The 16,331-nt window shown below is 46.6% G+C and overlaps 1 long non-coding RNA gene across 1 annotated transcript in view; it reads left to right on the forward strand.

The window, feature by feature from the left end:
• Positions 1 to 15,603, forward strand: part of LOC130646927 (uncharacterized) — a 29,829-nt gene extending 14,226 nt beyond the window's left edge. Inside the window, exon 2 of the long non-coding RNA XR_008982794.1 lies at positions 1 to 15,603. This exon is cut by the window's left edge and continues 12,777 nt beyond it. This is a non-coding gene — a long non-coding RNA (uncharacterized LOC130646927).
• Positions 15,604 to 16,331: the final 728 nt, after the last annotated feature.

The raw sequence follows: 16,331 nt of genomic DNA on the forward strand, positions 1-16,331 counted from the left end.
CGGCGTTGTAAAGCCATGGAACCAGGAAAAACAACTTAGGACGTTCTAGTGTATTGAGAGTGGAAGAACTAGACCAATGGTAACAAGCTTGGACGCGTGGAACCCCGTGATTTACGTGTAAGGCATTTATTGGGCGTCAAAAGGCCGTATTATAGCCTTTTCATGGCGTGTGCACGTGGTTTACGGCGTTGTAAAGCCATAGAACCAGGAAAAACAACTTAGGACGGCGTAGTGTATTGAGAGTGGAAGAACTAGACCAATGGTAACAAGCTTGGACGCGTGGAACCCGGTGATTTACGTGTGAGGCATTTAATAGGCGTCAAAAGGCCGTATTATAGCCTTTTCATGGCGTGTGCATGTGGTTTACGGCGTTGTAAAACCATGGAACCAGGAAAAACAACTTAGGACGTTCTAGTGTATTGAGAGTGGAAGGACTAGACCAATGGTAACCTGCGCAGGCACGCGAAACCGCACGATTACGTGTAAGGCATTTAATAGGCGTCAAAAGGCCGTATTATAGCCTTTTCATGGCGTGTACATGTGGTTTACGGCGTTGTAAAGCCATGAAACCAGAAAAAACAACTTAGGACGGCGTAGTGTATCGAGAGTGGAAGAACTAGACCAATGGTAACAAGCTTGGACGCGTGGAACCTTGTGATTTAAGTGTAAGGCCTTTATTAGGCGTCCAGAGGCCGTATTATAGCCTTTTCATGGCGTGTGCTTGTGGATTACGGCGTTGTAAAGCCATGGAGCCAGGGAAAACAACTTAGGACAGCGTAGTGTATTGAGAGTGGAAGAACTAGACCAATGGTAACAAGCTTGGACGCGTGGAACCCCGTGATTTACGTGTAAGGCATTTAATGGGCGTCAAAGGCCGTATTATAGCCTTTTCATGGCGTGTGCACGTGGTTTACGGCGTTTTAAAGCCATGGAACCAGGGAAAACAACTTAGGACGGCGTAGTGTATTGAGAGTGGAAGAACTAGACCAATGGTAACAAGCTTGGACGCGTGGAACCCGGTGATTTAGGTGTGAGGCATTTAATAGGCGTCAAAAGGCCGTATTATAGCCTTTTCATGGCGTGTGCATGTGGTTTACGGCGTTGTAAAGCCATGGAACCAGGAAAAACAACTTAGGACGTTCTAGTGTATTGAGAGTGGAAGGACTAGACCAATGGTAACCTGCACAGGCACGCGAAACCGCACGATTCCGTGTAAGGCATTTAATAGGCGTCAAAAGGCCGTATTATAGCCTTTTCATGGCGTGTACATGTGGTTTACGGCGTTGTAAAGCCATGGAACCAGAAAAAACAACTTAGGACGGCGTAGTGTATCGAGAGTGGAAGAACTAGACCAATGGTAACAAGCTTGGACGCGTGGAACCTTGTGATTTACGTGTAAGGCCTTTATTAGGCGTCCAGAGGCCGTATTATAGCCTTTTCATGGCGTGTGCTTGTGGATTACGGCGTTGTAAAGCCATGGAACCAGAAAAAACAATTTAGGACGGCGTAGTGTATCGAGAGTGGAAGAACTAGACCAATATTAACAAGCTTGGACGCGTGGAACCTTGTAATTTACGTGTAAGGCATTTATTAGGCGTCCAGAGGCCGTAATAAAGCCTTTTCATGGCGTGTGCATGTGGATTACGGCGTTGTAAAGCCATGGAGCCAGGGAAAACAACTTAGGACGGCGTAGTGTATTGAGAGTGGAAGAACTAGACCAATGGTAACAAGCTTGGACGCGTGGAACCCCGAGATTTACGTGTAAGGCATTTAATGGGCGTCAAAGGCCGTATTATAGCCTTTTCATGGCGTGTGGACGTGGTTTACGGCGTTGTAAAGCCATGGAACCAGGAAAAACAACTTAGGACGGCGTAGTGTATTGGGAGTGGAAGAACTAGACCAATGGTAACAAGCTTAGACGCGTGGAACCTTGTGATTTACGTGTAAGGCCTTTATTAGGCGTCCAGAGGCCGTATTATAGCCTTTTCATGGCGTGTGCTTGTGGATTACGGCGTTGTAAAGCCATGGAACCAGAAAAAACAATTTAGGACGGCGTAGTGTATCGAGAGTGGAAGAACTAGACCAATATTAACAAGCTTGGACGCGTGGAACCTTGTAATTTACGTGTAAGGCATTTATTAGGCTTCCAGAGGCCGTATTAAAGCCTTTTCATGGCGTGTGCATGTGGATTACGGCGTTGTAAAGCCATGGAGCCAGGGAAAACAACTTAGGACGGCGTAGTGTATTGAGAGTGGAAGAACTAGACCAATGGTAACAAGCTTGGACGCGTGGAACCCCGAGATTTACGTGTAAGGCATTTAATGGGCTTCAAAGGCCGTATTATAGCCTTTTCATGGCGTGTGGACGTGGTTTACGGCGTTGTAAAGCCATGGAACCAGGAAAAACAACTTAGGACGGCGTAGTGTATTGGGAGTGGAAGAACTAGACCAATGGTAACAAGCTTGGACGCGTGGAACCACGTGATTTACGTGTAAGGCCTTTATTAGGCGTCCAGAGGCCGTATTATAGCCTTTTCATGGCGTGTGCATGTGGATTACGGCGTTGTAAAGCCATGGAACCAGGGAAAACAACTTAGGACGGCGTAGTGTATTGAGAGTGGAAGAACTAGACCAATGGTAATAAGCTTGGACGCGTGGAACCCGGTGATTTACGTATAAGGCATTTAGTAGGCGTCAAAAGGCCGTATTATAGCATTTTCATGGCGTGTGCATGTGGTTTACGGCGTTGTAAAGCCATGGAACCAGGAAAAACAACTTAGGACGGCGTAGTGCATTGAGAGTGGAAGAACTAGACCAATAGTAACCTGCGCAGTCAGGCGGAAACACGCGATTTACGTGTAAGGCCTTTAATAGGCGGCAAATGGCCGTATTATGGCCTTTCAATGGCGTGTGCATGTGGTTAACGGCGTTCTAAACACATGGAACCAGAGAAAACAACTTAGGACGTTCTAGTGTATTGAGAGTGGAAGGACTAGACCAATGGTAAACTGCGCAGGCACGCGAAACCACACGATTACGTGTAAGGCATTTAATAGGCGTCAAAAGGCCGTATTATAGCCTTTTCATGGCGTGTGCATGTGGTTTACGGCGTTGTAAAGCCATGGAACCAGGGAAAACAACTTAAGACGGCGTAGTGTATTGGGAGTGGAAGAACTAGACCAATGGTACCAAGCTTGGACGCGTGGAACCACGTGATTTACGTGTAAGGCCTTTATTAGGCGTCCAGAGGCCGTATTATAGCCTTTTCATGGCGTGTGCATGTGGATTACGGCGTTGTAAAGCCATGGAACTAGGGAAAAAACTTAGGACGGCGTAGTGTATTAAGAGTGGAAGAACTAGACCAATGGTAACAAGCTTGGACGCGTGGAACCCGGTGATTTACGTGTAAGGCATTTAATAGGCGTCAAAAGGCCGTATTATAGCATTTTCATGGCGTGTGCATGTGGTTTACGGCGTTGTAAAGCCATGGAACCAGGAAAAACAACTTAGGACGTTCTAGTGTATTGAGAGTGGAAGGACTAGACCAATGGTAACCTGCACAGGTACGCGGAACTACGCGATATACGTGTGAGGCATTTAATAGGCGTCAAAAGGACGTATTAGAGCCTTTTCATGGCGTGTGCATGTGGTTTACGGCGTTTTAAAGCCATGGAACCAGGGAAAACAACTTAGGACGGCGTAGTGTATTGAGAGTGGAAGAACTAGACCAATGGTAACAAGCTTGGACGCGTGGAACCCGGTGATTTACGTGTGAGGCATTTAATAGGCGTCAAAAGGCCGTATTATAGCCTTTTCATGGCGTGTGCATGTGGTTTACGGCGTTGTAAAGCCATGGAACCAGGGAAAACAACTTAAGACGGCGTAGTGTATTGGGAGTGGAAGAACTAGACCAATGGTACCAAGCTTGGACGCGTGGAACCACGTGATTTACGTGTAAGGCCTTTATTAGGCGTCCAGAGGCCGTATTATAGCCTTTTCATGGCGTGTGCATGTGGATTACGGCGTTGTAAAGCCATGGAACTAGGGAAAAAACTTAGGACGGCGTAGTGTATTAAGAGTGGAAGAACTAGACCAATGGTAACAAGCTTGGACGCGTGGAACCCGGTGATTTACGTGTAAGGCATTTAATAGGCGTCAAAAGGCCGTATTATAGCATTTTCATGGCGTGTGCATGTGGTTTACGGCGTTGTAAAGCCATGGAACCAGGAAAAACAACTTAGGACGTTCTAGTGTATTGAGAGTGGAAGGACTAGACCAATGGTAACCTGCACAGGTACGCGGAACTACGCGATATACGTGTGAGGCATTTAATAGGCGTCAAAAGGACGTATTAGAGCCTTTTCATGGCGTGTGCATGTGGTTTACGGCGTTTTAAAGCCATGGAACCAGGGAAAACAACTTAGGACGGCGTAGTGTATTGAGAGTGGAAGAACTAGACCAATGGTAACAAGCTTGGACGCGTGGAACCCGGTGATTTACGTGTGAGGCATTTAATAGGCGTCAAAAGGCCGTATTATAGCCTTTTCATGGCGTGTGCATGTGGTTTACGGCGTTGTAAAGCCATGGAACTAGGAAAAACAACTTAGGACGTTCTAGTGTATTGAGAGTGGAAGGACTAGACCAATGGTAACCTGCACAGGCACGCGAAACCGCACGATTACGTGTAAGGCATTTAATAGGCGTCAAAAGGCCGTATTATAGCCTTTTCATGGCGTGTACATGTGGTTTACGGCGTTGTAAAGCCATGGAACCAGAAAAAACAACTTAGGACGGCGTAGTGTATCGAGAGTGGAAGAACTAGACCAATGGTAACAAACTTGGACGCGTGGAACCTTGTGATTTACGTGTAAGGCCTTTATTAGGCGTCCAGAGGCCGTATTATAGCCTTTTCATGGCGTGTGCTTGTGGATTACGGCGTTGTAAAGCCATGGAACCAGAAAAAACAATTTAGGACGGCGTAGTGTATCGAGAGTGGAAGAACTAGACCAATATTAACAAGCTTGGACGCGTGGAACCTTGTGATTTACGTGTAAGGCATTTAATGGGCGTCAAAGGCCGTATTATAGCCTTTTCATGGCGTGTGGACGTGGTTTACGGCGTTGTAAAGCCATGGAACCAGGGAAAACAACTTAGGACGGCGTAGTGTATTGAGAGTGGAAGAACTAGACCAATGGTAACAAGCTTGGACGCGTGGAACCCGGTGATTTACGTGTAAGGCATTTAGTAGGCGTCAAAAGGCCGTATTATAGCATTTTCATGGCGTGTGCATGTGGTTTACGGCGTTGTAAAGCCATGGAACCAGGAAAAACAACTTAGGACGGCGTAGTGCATTGAGAGTGGAAGAACTAGACCAATAGTAACCTGCGCAGTCAGGCGGAAACACGCGATTTACGTGTAAGGCCTTTAATAGGCGGCAAATGGCCGTATTATGGCCTTTCAATGGCGTGTGCATGTGGTTAACGGCGTTCTAAACACATGGAACCAGAGAAAACAACTTAGGACGTTCTAGTGTATTGAGAGTGGAAGGACTAGACCAATGGTAAACTGCGCAGGCACGCGAAACCACACGATTACGTGTAAGGCATTTAATAGGCGTCAAAAGGCCGTATTATAGCCTTTTCATGGCGTGTGCATGTGGTTTACGGCGTTGTAAAGCCATGGAACCAGGGAAAACAACTTAAGACGGCGTAGTGTATTGGGAGTGGAAGAACTAGACCAATGGTAACAAGTTTGGACGCGTGGAACCCCGTGATTTACGTGGAAGGCATTTAATAGGCGTCAAAAGGCCGTATTATAGCTTTTTCATGGCGTGTGCATGTGGTTTACGGCGTTGTAAAGCCATGGAACCAGGAAAAGCAACTTAGGACGTTCTAGTGTATTGAGAGTGCAAGGACTAGACCAATGGTAACCTGCGCAAGCACGCGAAACCACACGATTACGTGTAAGGCATTTAATGGGCGTCAAAAGGCCGTATTATAGCCTTTTCATGGCGTGTGCATGTGGTTTACGGCGTTGTAAAGCCATGGAACCAGGAAAAAAACTTAGGACGGCGTAGTGTATTGGGAGTGGAAGAACTAGACCAATGGTACCAAGCTTGGACGCGTGGAACCACGTGATTTACGTGTAAGGCCTTTATTAGGCGTCCAGAGGCCGTATTATAGCCTTTTCATGGCGTGTGCATGTGGATTACGGCGTTGTAAAGCCATGGAACAAAGGGAAAAAACTTAGGACGTTCTAGTGTATTAAGAGTGGAAGAACTAGACCAATGGTAACAAGCTTGGACGCGTGGAACCCGGTGATTTACGTGTAAGGCATTTAATAGGCGTCAAAAGGCCGTATTATAGCATTTTCATGGCGTGTGCATGTGGTTTACGGCGTTGTAAAGCCATGGAACCAGGAAAAACAACTTAGGACGTTCTAGTGTATTGAGAGTGGAAGGACTAGACCAATGGTAACCTGCAAAGGTACGCGGAACTACGCGATTTACGTGTGAGGCATTTAATAGGCGTCAAAAGGACGTATTATAGCCTTTTCATGGCGTGTGCATGTGGTTTACGGCGTTGTAAAGCCATGGAACCAGGAAAAACAACTTAGGACGCTCTCGTGTATTGAGAGTGGAAAGACTAGACCAATGGTAACCTGCGCAGGCACGCAGACTAACGTGATTTACGTGTAAGGACTTTATTAGGCGGCAAAGGCGGTATTATAGCCTTTTCATGGCGTGTGCATGTGGATTACGGCGTTCTGAAGCCATGGAACCAGGAATAACAACTTAGGACGTTCTAGTGTATTGAGAGTGGAAGGACTAGACCAATGGTAAATTGCGCAGGCACGCGAAACCACACGATTACCTGTAAGGCATTTAATAGGCGTCAAAAGGCCGTATTATAGCCTTTTCATGTCGTGTGCATGTGGTTTACAGCGTTGTAAAGCCATGGAACCAGAGAAAAAAACTTAGGACGGCGTAGTGTATTGAGAGTGGAAGAACTAGACCAATGGTAACAAGCTTGGACGCGTGGAACCCCGTGATTTACGTGTAAGGCATTTAATAGGCGTCAAAAGGCCGTATTATAGTCTTTTCATGGCGTGTGCATGTGGTTTACAGCGTTGTAAAGCCATGGAACCAGGAAAAACAACTTAGGACGTTCTAGTGTATTGAGAGTGGAAGGACTAGACCAATGGTAACAAGCTTGGACGCGTGGAACCACGTGATTTACGTGTAAGGCCTTTATTAGGCGTCCAGAGGCCGTATTATAGCCTTTTCATGGCGTGTGCATGTGGATTACGGCGTTGAAAAGCCATGGAACCAGGGAAAACAACTTAGGACGGCGTAGTGTATTGAGAGTGGAAGAACTAGACCAATGGTAACAAGCTTGGACGCGTGGAACCCGGTGATTTACGTGTAAGGCATTTAATAGGCGTCAAAAGGCCGTATTATAGGATTTTCATGCCGTGTGCATGTGGTTTACAGCGTTGTAAAGCCATGGAACCAGGAAAAACAACTTAGGACGGCGTAGTGCATTGAGAGTGGAAGAACTAGACCAATAGTAACCTGCGCAGTGACGCGGAAACACGCGATTTACGCGTAAAGCCTTTAATAGGCGGCAAATGGCCGTATTATGGCCTTTCAATGGCGTGTGCATGTGGTTTACGGCGTTCTAAACACATGGAACCAGAGAAAACAACTTAGGACGGCGTGGTGTATTGAGAGTGGAAGAACTAGACCAATGGTACCAAGCTTGGACGCGTGGAACCACGTGATTTACGTGTAAGGCCTTTATTAGGCGTCAAAAGGCCGCGTTATAGCCTTTTCATGGCGTGTGCATGTGGTTTACGGCGTTGTAAAGCCATGGAACCAGAAAAAACAACTTAGGACGGGTAGTGTATTGGGAGTGGAAGAACTAGACCAATGGTAACAAGCTTGGACGCGTGGAACCCCGTGATTTACGTGTAAGGCATTTATTGGGCGTCAAAAGGCCGTATTATAGCCTTTTCATGGCGTGTGCACGTGGTTTACGGCGTTGTAAAGCCATGGAACCAGGAAAAACAACTTAGGACGTTCTAGTGTATTGAGAGTGGAAGGACTAGGCCAATGGTAACCTGCACAGGCACACGAAACCACACGATTACGTGTAAGGCATTTAATAGGCGTCAAAAGGCCGTATTATAGCCTCTTCATGGCGTGTGTATGTGGTTTACATCGTTGTAAAGCCATGGAACCAGGGAAAACAACTTAGGACGGCGTAGTGTATTGAGAGTGGAAGAACTAGACCAATGGTAACAAGCTTGGACACGTGGAACCCCGTGATTTACGTGTAAGGCATTTAATAGGCGTCAAAAGGCCGTATTATAGCCTTTTCATGGCGTGTGCATGTGGTTTACGGCGTTGTAAAGCCATGGAACCAGGAAAAACAACTTAGGACGGCGTAGTGTATTGGGAGTGGAAGAACTAGACCAATGGTACCAAGCTTGGACGCGTGGAACCACGTGATTTACGTGTAAGGCCTTTATTAGGCGTCCAGAGGCCGTATTATAGCCTTTTCATGGCGTGTGCATGTGGATTACGGCGTTGTAAAGCCATGGAACCAGGGAAAAAACTTAGGACGGCGTAGTGTATTGAGAGTGGAAGAACTAGACCAATGGTAACAAGCTTGGACGCGTGAAACCCCGTGATTTACGTGTAAGGCATTTAATGGGCGTCAAAAGGCCGTATTATAGCATTTTCATGGCGTGTGCATGTGGTTTACGGCGTTGTAAAGCCATGGAACCAGAGAAAAAAACTTAGGACGTTCTAGTGTATTGAGAGTGGAAGGACTAGACCAATGGTAACAAGCTTGGACGCGTGGAACCACGTGATTTACGTGTAAGGCCTTTATTAGGCGTCCAGAGGCCGTATTATAGCCTTTTCATGGCGTGTGCATGTGGATTACGGCGTTGAAAAGCCATGGAACCAGGGAAAACAACTTAGGACGGCGTAGTGTATTGAGAGTGGAAGAACTAGACCAATGGTAACAAGCTTGGACGCGTGGAACCCGGTGATTTACGTGTAAGGCATTTAATAGGCGTCAAAAGGCCGTATTATAGGATTTTCATGCCGTGTGCATGTGGTTTACAGCGTTGTAAAGCCATGGAACCAGGAAAAACAACTTAGGACGGCGTAGTGCATTGAGAGTGGAAGAACTAGACCAATAGTAACCTGCGCAGTGACGCGGAAACACGCGATTTACGCGTAAAGCCTTTAATAGGCGGCAAATGGCCGTATTATGGCCTTTCAATGGCGTGTGCATGTGGTTTACGGCGTTCTAAACACATGGAACCAGAGAAAACAACTTAGGACGGCGTGGTGTATTGAGAGTGGAAGAACTAGACCAATGGTACCAAGCTTGGACGCGTGGAACCACGTGATTTACGTGTAAGGCCTTTATTAGGCGTCAAAAGGCCGCGTTATAGCCTTTTCATGGCGTGTGCATGTGGTTTACGGCGTTGTAAAGCCATGGAACCAGAAAAAACAACTTAGGACGGGTAGTGTATTGGGAGTGGAAGAACTAGACCAATGGTAACAAGCTTGGACGCGTGGAACCCCGTGATTTACGTGTAAGGCATTTATTGGGCGTCAAAAGGCCGTATTATAGCCTTTTCATGGCGTGTGCACGTGGTTTACGGCGTTGTAAAGCCATGGAACCAGGAAAAACAACTTAGGACGTTCTAGTGTATTGAGAGTGGAAGGACTAGGCCAATGGTAACCTGCACAGGCACACGAAACCACACGATTACGTGTAAGGCATTTAATAGGCGTCAAAAGGCCGTATTATAGCCTCTTCATGGCGTGTGTATGTGGTTTACATCGTTGTAAAGCCATGGAACCAGGGAAAACAACTTAGGACGGCGTAGTGTATTGAGAGTGGAAGAACTAGACCAATGGTAACAAGCTTGGACACGTGGAACCCCGTGATTTACGTGTAAGGCATTTAATAGGCGTCAAAAGGCCGTATTATAGCCTTTTCATGGCGTGTGCATGTGGTTTACGGCGTTGTAAAGCCATGGAACCAGGAAAAACAACTTAGGACGGCGTAGTGTATTGGGAGTGGAAGAACTAGACCAATGGTACCAAGCTTGGACGCGTGGAACCACGTGATTTACGTGTAAGGCCTTTATTAGGCGTCCAGAGGCCGTATTATAGCCTTTTCATGGCGTGTGCATGTGGATTACGGCGTTGTAAAGCCATGGAACCAGGGAAAAAACTTAGGACGGCGTAGTGTATTGAGAGTGGAAGAACTAGACCAATGGTAACAAGCTTGGACGCGTGGAACCCGGTGATTTACGTGTAAGGCATTTAATAGGCGTCAAAAGGCCGTATTATAGCATTTTCATGGCGTGTGCATGTGGTTTACGGCGTTGTAAAGCCATGGAACCAGAAAAAACAACTTAGGACGTTTTAGTGTATTGAGAGTGGAAGGACTAGACCAATGGTAACAAGCTTGGACGCGTGAAACCCCGTGATTTACGTGTAAGGCATTTAATGGGCGTCAAAAGGCCGTATTATAGCCTTTTCATGTCGTGTGCATGTGGTTTACGGCGTTGTAAAGCCATGGAACCAGAGAAAAAAACTTAGGACGTTCTAGTGTATTGAGAGTGGAAGGACTAGACCAATGGTAACAAGCTTGGACGCGTGGAACCACGTGATTTACGTGTAAGGCCTTTATTAGGCGTCCAGAGGCCGTATTATAGCCTTTTCATGGCGTGTGCATGTGGATTACGGCGTTGAAAAGCCATGGAACCAGGAAAAACAACTTAGGACGGCGTAGTATATTGAGAGTGGAAGAACTAGACCAATGGTAACCAGCTTGGACGCGTGGAACCACGTGATTTACGTGTAAGGCCTTTATTAGGCGTCCAGAGGCCGTATTATAGCCTTTTCATGGCGTGTGCATGTGGTTTACGGCGTTCTAAACACATGGAACCAGAGAAAACAACTTAGGACGGCGTGGTGTATTGAGAGTGGAAGAACTAGACCAATGGTACCAAGCTTGGACGCGTGGAACCACGTGATTTACGTGTAAGGCCTTTATTAGGCGTCAAAAGGCCGCGTTATAGCCATTTCATGGCGTGTGCATGTGGTTTACGGCGTTGTAAAGCCATGGAACCAGAAAAAACAACTTAGGACGATTAGTGTATTGGGAGTGGAAGAACTAGACCAATGGTAACAAGCTTGGACGCGTAGAACCCCGTGATTTACGTGTAAGGCATTTATTGGGCGTCAAAAGGCCGTATTATAGCCTTTTCATGGCGTGTGCACGTGGTTTACGGCGTTGTAAAGCCATGGAACCAGGAAAAACAACTTAGGACGTTCTAGTGTATTGAGAGTGGAAGGACTAGACCAATGGTAACCTGCGCAGGCACGCGAAACCACACGATTACGTGTAAGGCATTTAATAGGCGTCAAAAGGCCGTATTATAGCCTCTTCATGGCGTGTGTATGTGGTTTACATCGTTGTAAAGCCATGGAACTAGGGAAAACAACTTAGGACGGCGTAGTGTATTGAGAGTGGAAGAACTAGACCAATGGTAACAAGCTTGGACACGTGGAACCCCGTGATTTACGTGTAAGGCATTTAATAGGCGTCAAAAGGCCGTATTATAGCCTTTTCATGGCGTGTGCATGTGGTTTACGGCGTTGTAAAGCCATGGAACCAGGAATAACAACTTAGGACGTTCTAGTGTATTAAGAGTGGAAGGACTAGACCAATGGTAACCTGTGCAGGCACGCGAAACCACACGATTACGTGTAAGGCATTTAATAGGCGTCAAAAGGCCGTATTACAGCCTTTTCATGGCGTGTGCATGTGGTTTACGGCGTTGTAAAGCCATGGAACCAGGAAAACAACTTAGGACGGCGTAGTGTATTGAGAGTGGAAGAACTAGACTAATGGTAACAAGCTTGGACACGTGGAACCACGTGATTTACGTGTAAGGCCTTTATTAGGCGTCCAGAGGCCGTTCTATAGCCTTTTCATGGCGTGTGCATGTGGATTACGGCGTTGTAAAGCCATGGAACCAGGGAAAACAACTTAGGACGGCGTAGTGTATTGAGAGTGGAAGAACTAGACCAATGGTAACATGCTTGGACGCGTGGAACCCGGTGATTTACGTGTAAGGCATTTAATAGGCGTCAAAAGGCCGTATTATAGCATTTTCATGGCGTGTGCATGTGGTTTACGGCGTTGTAAAGCCATGGAACCAGGAAAAACAACTTAGGACGGCGTAGTGCATTGGGAATGGAAGAACTAGACCAATAGTAACCTGCGCAGTCACGCGGAAACACGCCATTTACGTGTAAGGCCTTTAATAGGCGGCAAATGGCCGTATTATGGCCTTTCAATGGCGTGTGCATGTGGTTTACGGCGTTCTAAACACATGGAACCAGAGAAAACAACTTAGGACGTTTTAGTGTATTGAGAGTGGAAGGACTAGACCAATGGTAACAAGCTTGGACGCGTGGAACCCCGTGATTTACGTGTAAGGCATTTAATAGGCGTCAAAAGGCCGTATTATAGCATTTTCATGGCGTGTGCATGTGGTTTACGGCGTTGTAAAGCCATGGAACCAGAAAAAACAACTTAGGACGTTTTAGTGTATTGAGAGTGGAAGGACTAGACCAATGGTAACAAGCTTGGACGCGTGGAACCCCGTGATTTACGTGTAAGGCATTTAATGGGCGTCAAAAGGCCGTATTATAGCCTTTTCATGTCGTGTGCATGTGGTTTACGGCGTTGTAAAGCCATGGAACCAGAGAAAACAACTTAGGACGTTTTAGTGTATTGAGAGTGGAAGGACTAGACCAATGGTAACAAGCTTGGACGCATGGAACCCCGTGATTAACGTGTAAGGCATTTAATGGGCGTCAAAAGGCCGTATTATAGCCTTTTCATGTCGTGTGCATGTGGTTTACGGCGTTGTAAAGCCATGGAACCAGAGAAAAAAACTTAGGACGTTCTAGTGTATTGAGAGTGGAAGGACAAGACCAATGGTAACAAGCTTGGACGCGTGGAACCACGTGATTTACGTGTAAGGCCTTTATTAGGCGTCCAGAGGCCGTATTATAGCCTTTTCATGGCGTGTGCATGTGGATTACGGCGTTGAAAAGCCATGGAACCAGGAAAAACAACTTAGGACGGCGTAGTGTATTGAGAGTGGAAGAACTAGACCAATGGTAACAAGCTTGGACGCGTGGAACCCGGTGATTTACGTGTAAGGCATTTAATAGGCGTCAAAAGGCCGTATTATAGGATTTTCATGCCGTGTGCATGTGGTTTACAGCGTTGTAAAGCCATGGAACCAGGAAAAACAACTTAGGACGGCGTAGTGCATTGAGAGTGGAAGAACTAGACCAATAGTAACCTGCGCAGTCACGCGGAAACACGCGATTTACGCGTTAAGCCTTTAATAGGCGGCAAATGGCCGTATTATGGCCTTTCAATGGCGTGTGCATGTGGTTTACGGCGTTCTAAACACATGGAACCAGAGAAAACAACTTAGGACGGCGTGGTGTATTAAGAGTGGAAGAACTAGACCAATGGTACCAAGCTTGGACGCGTGGAACCACGTGATTTACGTGTAAGGCCTTTATTAGGTGTCAAAAGGCCGCGTTATAGCCTTTTCATGGCGTGTGCATGTGGTTTACGGCGTTGTAAAGCCATGGAACCAGAAAAAACAACTTAGGACGATTAGTGTATTGGGAGTGGAAGAACTAGACCAATGGTAACAAGCTTGGACGCGTAGAACCCCGTGATTTACGTGTAAGGCATTTATTGGGCGTCAAAAGGCCGTATTATAGCCTTTTCATGGCGTGTGCACGTGGTTTACGGCGTTGTAAAGCCATGGAACCAGGAAAAACAACTTAGGACGTTCTAGTGTATTGAGAGTGGAAGGACTAGACCAATGGTAACCTGCGCAGGCACGCGAAACCACACGATTACGTGTAAGGCATTTAATAGGCGTCAAAATGCCGTATTATAGCCTCTTCATGGCGTGTGTATGTGGTTTACATCGTTGTAAAGCCATGGAACCAGGGAAAACAACTTAGGACGGCGTAGTGTATTGAGAGTGGAAGAACTAGACCAATGGTAACAAGCTTGGACACGTGGAACCCCGTGATTTACGTGTAAGGCATTTAATAGGCGTCAAAAGGCCGTATTATAGCCTTTTCATGGCGTGTGCATGTGGTTTACGGCGTTGTAAAGCCATGGAACCAGGAATAACAACTTAGGACGTTCTAGTGTATTAAGAGTGGAAGGACTAGACCAATGGTAACCTGCGCAGGCACGCGAAACCACACGATTACGTGTAAGGCATTTAATAGGCGTCAAAAGGCCGTATTACAGCCTTTTCATGGCGTGTGCATGTGGTTTACGGCGTTGTAAAGCCATGGAACCAGGAAAAACAACTTAGGACGGCGTAGTGTATTGAGAGTGGAAGAACTAGACTAATGGTAACAAGCTTGGACGCGTGGAACCACGTGATTTACGTGTAAGGCATTTAATAGGCGTCAAAAGGCCGTATTATAGCATTTTCATGGCGTGTGCATGTGGTTTACGGCGTTGTAAAGCCATGGAACCAGGAAAAACAACTTAGGACGGCGTAGTGCATTGGGAATGGAAGAACTAGACCAATAGTAACCTGCGCAGTCACGCAGAAACACGCCATTTACGTGTAAGGCCTTTAATAGGCGGCAAATGGCCGTATTATGGCCTTTCAATGGCGTGTGCATGTGGTTTACGGCGTTCTAAACACATGGAACCAGAGAAAACAACTTAGGACGGCGTGGTGTATTGAGAGTGGAAGAACTAGACCAATGGTACCAAGCTTGGACGCGTGGAACCACGTGATTTACGTGTAAGGCCTTTATTAGGCGTCCAGAGGCCGTATTATAGCCTTTTCATGGCGTGTGCATGTGGATTACGGCGTTGTAAAGCCATGGAACCAGGGAAAAAACTTAGGACGGCGTAGTGTATTGAGAGTGGAAGAACTAGACCAATGGTAACAAGCTTGGACGCGTGGAACCCGGTGATTTACGTGTAAGGCATTTAATAGGCGTCAAAAGGCCGTATTATAGCATTTTCATGTCGTGTGCATGTGGTTTACGGCGTTGTAAAGCCATGGAACCAGAGAAAAAAACTTAGGACGTTCTAGTGTATTGAGAGTGGAAGGACTAGATCAATGGTAACAAGCTTGGACGCGTGGAACCACGTGATTTACGTGTAAGGCCTTTATTAGGCGTCCAGAGGCCGTATTATAGCCTTTTCATGGCGTGTGCATGTGGATTACGGCGTTGAAAAGCCATGGAACCAGGGAAAACAACTTAGGACGGCGTAGTGTATTGAGAGTGGAAGAACTAGACCAATGGTAACAAGCTTGGACGCGTGGAACCCATGGATTTACGTGTAAGGCATTTAATAGGCGTCAAAAGGCCGTATTATAGGATTTTCATGCCGTGTGCATGTGGTTTACAGCGTTGTAAAGCCATGGAACCAGGAAAAACAACTTAGGACGGCGTAGTGCATTGAGAGTGGAAGAACTAGACCAATAGTAACCTGCGCAGTCACGCGGAAACACGCGATTTACGCGTAAAGCCTTTAATAGGCGGCAAATGGCCGTATTATGGCCTTTTAATGGCGTGTGCATGTGGGTTACGGCGTTCTAAACACATGGAACCAGAGTAAACAACTTAGGACGGCGTGGTGTATTGAGAGTGGAAGAACTAGACCAATGGTACCAAGCTTGGACGCGTGGAACCACGTGATTTACGTGTAAGGCCTTTATTAGGCGTCAAAAGGCCGCGTTATAGCCTTTTCATGGCGTGTGCATGTGGTTTACGGCGTTGTAAAGCCATGGAACCAGAAAAAACAACTTAGGACGATTAGTGCATTGGGAGTGGAAGAACTAGACCAATGGTAACAAGCTTGGACGCGTAGAACCCCGTGATTTACGTGTAAGGCATTTATTGGGCGACAAAAGGCCGTATTATAGCCTTTTCATGGCGTGTGCACGTGGTTTACGGCGTTGTAAAGCCATGGAACCAGGAAAAACAACTTAGAACGTTCTAGTGTATTGAGAGTGGAAGGACTAGACCAATGGTAACCTGCGCAGGCACGCGAAACCACACGATTACGTGTAAGGCATTTAATAGGCGTCAAAAGGCCGTATTATAGCCTCTTCATGGCGTGTGTATGTGGTTTACATCGTTGTAAAGCCATGGAACCAGGGAAAACAACTTAGGACGGCGTAGTGTATTGAGAGTGGAAGAACTAGACC

This window comes from Hydractinia symbiolongicarpus, chromosome 6 (assembly GCF_029227915.1).
Source record: "Hydractinia symbiolongicarpus strain clone_291-10 chromosome 6, HSymV2.1, whole genome shotgun sequence".
In the NCBI taxonomy this organism is placed as follows: Eukaryota; Metazoa; Cnidaria; class Hydrozoa; order Anthoathecata; family Hydractiniidae; genus Hydractinia; species Hydractinia symbiolongicarpus.